At 39.9% G+C, this 8,415-nt stretch overlaps 1 long non-coding RNA gene across 3 annotated transcripts; it reads right to left on the bottom strand.

Annotated features, from left to right (window-relative positions):
• Nucleotides 1–4,284: 4,284 nt before the first annotated feature.
• Nucleotides 4,285–6,639, bottom strand: LOC309495152. 3 transcript variants are annotated; one of them, XR_014204566.1, is made up of 8 exons: nt 6,520–6,639; nt 5,733–5,793; nt 5,580–5,630; nt 5,448–5,492; nt 5,312–5,373; nt 5,083–5,141; nt 4,755–4,898; nt 4,285–4,635 (listed from the first exon to the last, which is right to left on the bottom strand). It is a non-coding gene; the product is annotated as an uncharacterized lncRNA (long non-coding RNA). The 3 variants fall into 3 exon arrangements; XR_014204565.1 differs by having other exon boundaries at nt 4,285–4,898; XR_014204567.1 differs by having other exon boundaries at nt 4,285–4,898; nt 5,312–5,369.
• Nucleotides 6,640–8,415: the final 1,776 nt, after the last annotated feature.

Below are 8,415 nucleotides of genomic sequence, written 5' to 3'. Positions count from 1 at the left end.
TGAGAGAGCGAGCGAGTGAGAGCGTGTGCGAGTGAGAGCGTGTGTGTGTGTGTGTGAGAGCGAGTGAGAGCGTGTGTGTGTGTGTGAGAGCGAGCGAGTGAGAGCGTGTGTGTGTGTGTGTGAGAGCGAGCGAGCGAGTGAGAGCGTGTGTGTGTGTGTGAGAGCGAGCGTGTGTGTGTGTGTGTGAGAGCGAGCGAGCGAGTGAGAGCGTGTGTGTGTGTGTGAGAGCGAGCGAGTGAGAGCGTGTGTGTGTGTGTGTGAGAGCGAGCGAGTGAGAGCATGTGTGTGTGTGTGTGGCTGTGTGCGTGTGCGTGTGTGTGTGTGTGTGTGTGTGTGTGTGTGTGTGTGTGTGTGTGTGTGTGTGTGTGTGTGTGTGAGAGTGAGCGAGCGAGCGAGGGAGGGAGGGATGGAGGAGAGATGGAGGAGGGAGGGAGAGCGTGTGTGTGAGAGCGAGCGAGTGAGAGCATGTGTGTGTGTGTGGCTGTGTGCGTGTGTGTGTGAGAGTGAGCGAGCGAGCGAGCGAGGGATGGAGGAGGGAGGGATTGAGGAGGAAGAAAGGAGGGAGGAATGGATATAGAAGGAGGGAGGGAGGGATGGATATAAATGTAGGGATAGATGGAGGGGTAGATGATGGATGGATGATGGATGGATAGATGGATGGAGGGATGGATGATAGATAGATAGATGGATGGAGGTAGGTATGGATGAATTCATTTATTAATAAATAAATAAATAATTTTATCCTGTGTTTTTTTGTGTTTTCTTGAGTGCAGACATTTGTTAAAGTATTCTGAAATAAGTAGAACAAACCTTTACCAAATGAAATATTATATATAGTAATATTGTAAATATTACAATATATTACAGTATTACTTCTGCAGAGGAGGCTGATCGCACACTCCAACCATTATAATGCCCACACTTAATGCACATCTGTATTTCCCATACATAAACGATTTAATTCTCCATTTATTTAATTGAATCAATTTAATGTAGCCTTGATGTTTATATATATATATACGTCAGTTGTGTTTATTTGTGCTTTATAAATAAATAAATGAAATGAAATGAAATATATATTTATTTATTTATTTATGTTAAGATAATCACTAGTAAATAACTATTTCCGATACGGATCGTTTTTTTTTTTGTTGTTCTTTTTTTAGATGTAAAATTTACAACAATAACTGGCTTATACAGAATTGACAAAAATATGAGTGTTAACAGGAAACGGAGCACGTAAAATAACACACAACTGTAGGGAGAAGAAAATAAATTAAAGTTCAAATAAAATAAAATAAACAATAAATAAAACGACAAAGGATAAATAAAAGTCAGTTAAGGTGCTTCAGTTACGATACTGATCGTGTAGTGTCGAACAACAACTGCCGTAAATGGTTTCGACATCAGACAGGAAGGAGACGCGTTCTCGCACATGCGCAGTACAGATCGTGTTACCGGTACGGATCGAGTAGCGACAAGAACCAAATATACGTCTCTGCGGAACAACAAGAAGGTGTTTCCCAATTATTGGGCGTTTTCAAATCGGTCTAGGCATTTTCCAACCATCCAATCAAAACCGTACGGAAGCCCTTCAGAAGCGGAAATGCGTTATTATTATTTATCGTTTGGAAATGCGTTATTATTATTTCTCGTTTTTTTCTTGATTTTTACTATTATGTCGATATCGCGACATTTATGTCAAAATAAAATGTGTATAAAATACAGGCTACAGTACCTTTTTTTTTTTTTTTTAAAGTGTTACATTAAACTACTGAGAGATCTTTAATATGGAATTCTTTTATAAACCAAATTTCCCGTTCTTATGTTATAAGATACAGATCTTGTATATAATAGCCTGAGTGTGTATTATATTTTATAATATTCTCTCCTACCTGCATGCAATTTTTCTCTAAATGTAAACCTTAAAAGCTAAAAGTATTAAAAATTACTTTATTATGACCGCCGCTAGCGTAGCTAGCCGGTCATATAGGGATTGTCAAAGTTTTTTTTTTTTTTTTTTTCGTCACCTACTGAATTTTTCGTCAACGATACCAGGGACACCGAAACACCGGGGAACATGAAATTTGGTGGGCATGTAGCCCCACTAGACTTCTAAGGAAAAATTTCGTTTGGTCCCTGGGGGCCACTCTCCCCCCGCGCTGGGCCCCCCCAAACCCCCAAAAATGCAGTTTTTCCTAAATAACTACCTGAACCGTGGCACCGAGGATGAAGAAATTTTTGTGGTATGTTGGTCTACTAGACTTTTACGGAAAAATTTCATTTGGTCCCCGGGGCCACTTCCCCCCCCGCGCTGGGGCCCCCGTAAATTTTTCGTCAACCATACCAGGGACACCGAAACACCGGGGAACATGAAATTTGGTGGGCATGTAGCCCCACTAGACTTCTAAGGAAAAATTTCGTTTGGTCCTCGGGGGCCACTCCCCCCCCGCGCTGGGCCCCCCCAAACCCAAAAAAATGCAGTTTTTCCTAAATAACTACCTGAACCGTGGCACCGAGGATGAAGAAATTTTTGTGGTATGTTGGTCTACTAGACTTTTACGGAAAAATTTCATTTGGTCCCCGGGGGCCACTTCCCCCCCCCGCGCTGGGGCCCCCGTAAATTTTTCGTCAACCATACCAGGGACACCGAAGCACCGGGGAACATGAAATTTGGTGGGCATGTAGCCCCACTAGACTTCTACGGAAAAATTTCGTTTGGTCCCCGGGGGCCACTCCCCCCCCCCGCGCTGGGCCCCCCCAAACCCCAAAAAATGCAGTTTTTCCTAAATAACTACCTGAACCGTGGCACCGAGGATGAAGAAATTTTTATGGTATGTTCGTCTACTAGACTTTTACGGAAAAATTTCGTTTGGTCCCCGGGGGCCACTCCCCCCCCGCGCTGGGCCCCCCCAAACCCAAAAAAATGCAGTTTTTCCTAAATAACTACCTGAACCGTGGCACCGAGGATGAAGAAATTTTTATGGTATGTTCGTCTACTAGACTTTTACGGAAAAATTTCGTTTGGTCCCCGGGGGCCACTCCCCCCTCCCCGCGCTGGGGCCCCCGTAAATTTTTCGTCAACGATACCAGGGACACCGAAGCACCGGGGAACATGAAATTTGGTGGGCATGTAGCCCCACTACACTTCTACGGAATAATTTCGTTTGGTCCCCGGGGGCCACTCACCCCCCGCGCTGGGCCCCCCCAAACCCCCAAAAATGCAGTTTTTCCTAAATAACTACCTGAACCTTGGCACCGAGGATGAAGAAATTTTTATGGCACATCAACCTAGCCCATAATCACTCATTTGTGATTTGCGCCCCTCCCATAAAAAATGAAAAGGCAATATTATTCTGCTTTAATCGCCCATATCTTCAGTGGAGATGTTCAGAACTGCACCATATTTCATGTGTATGATTAACTTGACAACCTCTGGGGGTATCCTCTGCTAAGTTTTGTAGAATTTCATCCATGGGGGGGGGGGTATAAAATAAATTCATTTATGTGCACATTTAGTGACTGTACACTCATCGGCCTGTAGATGGTGCTGTTGAGCGAAGGGTTGCTGGTTTAGGATGATACTGTCACACACACACATGCAGGAATACAAACAAACGCAAGCATGCACACACACTGACATCCACACGCACAGACACACACACACACAAACACACACGCGCACACATGTACGCACACATACATACACGCACAGACACACACACACACACAGACACACACATACACAAATACACACACATACACACACACACACACACACACACACACACACACACACACACACACACACACACACACACAGACAGACATGCACATACTATTACTTTTTTTAGGTATATACATAAACACGCAATACAGCCAAATTACTCCACGTCATTTATTTTTGTGGAAAGCCAGTGCAGGCCTGAGCGGCGGTCATATTTTGTACCGCGATGCGGTACATCTAGTTACTCAATTATTTATAATTGCATTGTTTTATTTTAAGTTGTAACGGTGATTAACAAGGAAAATTAATAGCAATTTCCAATAAAGTTACCAAATCCTACTTTAAAGCAATGGTGAAAATTATTGTATTGGTCTTTCTCACCTGTATTTTTCAAAATATGATATTTATATGTAATGACTGATATTTAAGTGATATTTGTAGCTTACATTAAATGATATATAAAGTAAAACGTATTGACCTTTAAATTAAGGTAAAATGTGTTAACTTAGAATAATGACTCTGAAAACTTTAAACATTAGCATCACTTTATTGACCGTATAGATACTGTAACCAAAATGATGAAGCATTCTCTACTTAATGTAATAGTAAAAAAGAGAGAATCCAATAAAATAAAATAAGCAATAAATGTGGCAAGTTCAAACATGAGGAACACATTGCATGAAACATTAGATGCTTCCTCCAGCCTCATAGAAACAGTTGTCTCCGCAGTCTCCTTGGAAGTCATCAGAGCCAAAGAACCCCATGCATCACACCTCTTTGCCCTCTTCCTCTGTAGCCTTCACCACAGTCTTTGTATGTAGTCTCACAATGGAGACATCTGGATAGACTGTATGGAACCCTGTACAGGTTTCTGAAATTTTCACTGAATGCCTTCCAGTTCATGACACCTAAAAGAAAAAAAGTTGTCAGCTGACCTCATCATTGTCTTAATATTCAACCATACATAACTGAGAAAAAACAGAGAGAGAGCTGTGATTAACCAAACAGTGACACTAATAAAACTTACTGTCCAACCACCGAAAGTGAGCCTCTCGGCGGAAACTTTCCATGCTCACAATTCTGTTGAAGCACCAGCAGGGGAGGCCATTGCAACATCACCATCTTGAAGCACAACCTCCAGTAAGATTTCACGAAGGACCAGCGGAGGAAGCTATACATGAACAAAACATAATCTGAACTTCTTGTGGTTTTAATGATTCCCTTGCATTTTATAAATTGAGTAATAACAAATACATGCCAGTTGCCACTATGAAGGGACAAATGAAGAACATCAGTAAATGACAGTCAACATTTACTATAAATAATCAGAGCACCTCAAACAAAATAAATCATACCAGTTTTGTGTGGCTTGTCAGTCCGCCTTCTCTTTCTTTGCTGGATTTCCATGACCGATCTTGATACATTTATGACATAAAAACACATTAATAATACAGTATATGAAGTTTCATTGCATGAAGATATGACAACTAAAAGTCACACTAACGGTTAAGGCATTTTGTCATCCTTGTCAATATTTTTTAGAAAATGACTAATAACAATAAAAAAGAAAGAAAGAAAGAACACCTTGGTGGGAATTTCTCCAGCAAAAGGACAGACCACCATCTTCTTATACTTGGTATGTCTGACTATAGTTAGAAAAAGCTTATCAAAACTATTCTTAAACTTACAGAATGTTTTTTAATGAGCTTGGAAACCCCACCTCTGAAAAGTCAAATGTTCCCCCCAAGATGACATAGAGAGCATACTGCAACATGAATTATGTATTAATAACTGCACATGGGTTTAATTCTGACATGGCACCTGCAGAACCAATAGTAGCCATTGATCCTACCATTAGAATGAAGACTCCACAGCTGCAAGACATCTCTTGTCGAGGTATAACCTAGATATAAGTAAATTACATATGATATCATTTTGAACTAGTACCACTAAATTCCTAATTCATTAAAATTTTCAATCACATTTGGTGTAAAATGAAACATACCCCGAGGTCCTCAGAATAGAATTCTGTCCATGTCCCAGGACACAGGCTCTGAGCAATTTCTCTGTCAAAATAAATTTAAACGTAATTTATCCAAAATATTATAGTTTTTAATAATTTTTTAATTAGATAAAATTTGCAGTTAGATTAATGTGCACAACACTTTCCTTAAAATGTATATAGTTATTTTTTGTACATATTAGTACCTATACCCCCCAGTTTCACAAACAATTTTAAAGCCTAGTCCTAGACTAAAATGTAAGTCTGAGTTGTTCCAACTGAAATAAACTTGCACTGACTGATCTTAAAATATATCAGTGCCTTTGTTTTGTCTCAAGGTGAACACTGTTTTTTTTTTTTTCTAAGCATGTTTATGAAAATTATTTAAATGTCCTAATTGAACTATGGACTAATCCTGGTTTAGGCTAAACCCTGTCTGCGAAACCTGGCCATAATTTCCTGGGGACATAAATGGCACCTATTCGGTGGAATAGCCCATTAACATTTGTTTACAACTATTGTTTTCTAGTCTGACAAGTAAACTATTTTTTTTATATATATATTAGAATACGCCGACAGGAAAAAATTAAGCAAACTACCACTATCAACACTTAAGTAACAAACTTCTGCACCAAAAAGTTAGCGAATGTTTGCTAATAATGGTTAGCGATATATTGTAAGTGGCAGACCTCTTGGAGCTTTTTCTGTCTAATCATGTTGCAAGCAAATTTACACAAACTAATTAAAACGTTAACTTAGACAAAATGAGAATTTACAAAAATCCACTTACATCCATATGCAGGACAGGTGATCTCTCTCCTCATTTCACCACTTTATCGCTTTATCACTCATATCTGATTAGGAAAAGCATATTCAAGTATTAGGAATCGCCCACTCAAGTTTTAGCAAACCAGGCACAGAGGTTGTAAAACGCCTACCAAAATTGAGGCACGCCTTTTGTTGCTCTGCAGAGACCTGAGACAGAGCGTATTTAGGCCACGCCCACACCCAGGGGGAAAACAATCCAACCGTCTCCATTGACTTTGCATTGCGAGAGGCTGCCTCCTTGTCATTTCTTGCTTCTAACAAAAGACAGAAAAATGCCTAAAAGCTGCTGTGTGACAAGGTGTACAGCAAACAAGCTAAAAAAAAACAGAAATACGTTTTTATTAGCTCTCGACCTCAAAAAACGAGTGTTTAGGACATAAAAGTGGATACAGGCAGTTGAGACAGAGCGTCACGTGTCTCATTACTCTGAGAACTAACGTACGCCCGCCGGAGGAGACTGTAATCGGCAACACAGGATAGTTTATCTTACAGAAATATAATATATAAAACTGACATTTGGATATTTGACTCACCAGTGACCAAATGTTTAACTTACTGCACACGTAGTGTATTTTTTAGTGCATACTGAGTGTCAGGATCCCACAATTTACCCATTTGTTCCAGCCTGTATCCACTTTTATGTCCTCAAACGCTCGTTTTTTGGGGTCGACAGCTTATGAAAAATTATTTCTGGGTTTCTTAGCTTGTTTGCTGTACACCTTGTCACACAGCAGCTTTTAGGCATTATTCTGTATTTTATTAGAAGCAAGAAATGACAAGGAGGCAGCCTCTCGCAATGCAAAGTCAATACGCTGATTTCACGCAGCCGTTATTTTGAAATCGAAAGCGAGGCTCCGGTGGGCAGAAAACCGGAAGTGTCGCCTTTAATCACAGGAGAGTCGTGAATGCGATGGCATATTGTTGTGTTTAATGATGTTGTGTCAATTCTAAAAATGTACATACATTTCTTTAATACTTTAGACTATATACAGTGAAATTCATTTATAAAGAAAATATTTTTTTTTATACATAATTCAGAAGGTAAAAAAAGAAGCAGGAATGAACTATATACATATCCTATATTGAATATTAACATCCAATAGTGTAAATCGCGGCAGCAGCTTCAGGTTGGTAATCCAAGGCATTGTTGTTTATCTTTACTTCCGGGGTTCTTCCCACCGGAGCCTCACTTTCGATTTCAAAATGGCGGCTGCGTGAAATCAGCGTATGGAGACGTTTTCCCCCTTGGTGGGCGTGGTCTTCAGATTATGACGCGTTGCGCTCTGTCTCTGTCAGCCGACCATTGGACCCGGAAACAGTATTCTCGGAGAGTGGTTACGTCACGACGTTCCACAGACAGGAGTCGCTAAGCAACAAACAAACAAACAAAAACAAACAGTTAAATACAGCTATACGCGCGTTATCGACATAACCTTACAAACAATAGAAAACATGGAAGACTTATCTTACCCTGAACAATCAGCCAACGCTAATATTTTAACGGTCTCTGAGGAAAACGCCAGCGGCACCCTAACAGAAGCTCCTGCACAGGATAAGTTAACGTTAATACAAAGCAAAACGACGAATTCAGTTCAATTCTTGTGATTTGATTTAATATTGACTAATTTGGATAAATATTAGGTACACAAGATAGGCATTAATTCTTCTCAAGAAAAAAAAATCTCACCTAACCTTAATGCTGTAACATAAACATACAGAGAGCCTAATCTGATAAACTGGTTAAAAATAACTCTAATTAAATATAATGCGTTTTATTCCCGCGGTTGAAAAACACTGATTGATCGATATTATGTATGATGAATATACATTTCGGTAAGTTGTACTGTTTCTTTTAACA

This window comes from Leuciscus leuciscus (genome assembly GCF_965113295.1).
Source record: "Leuciscus leuciscus genome assembly, chromosome: 3".
In the NCBI taxonomy this organism is placed as follows: Eukaryota; Metazoa; Chordata; class Actinopteri; order Cypriniformes; family Leuciscidae; genus Leuciscus; species Leuciscus leuciscus.
Note: the sequence above shows the minus strand (reverse complement) of the source record. Positions and strands in the feature narration are given on the sequence as shown.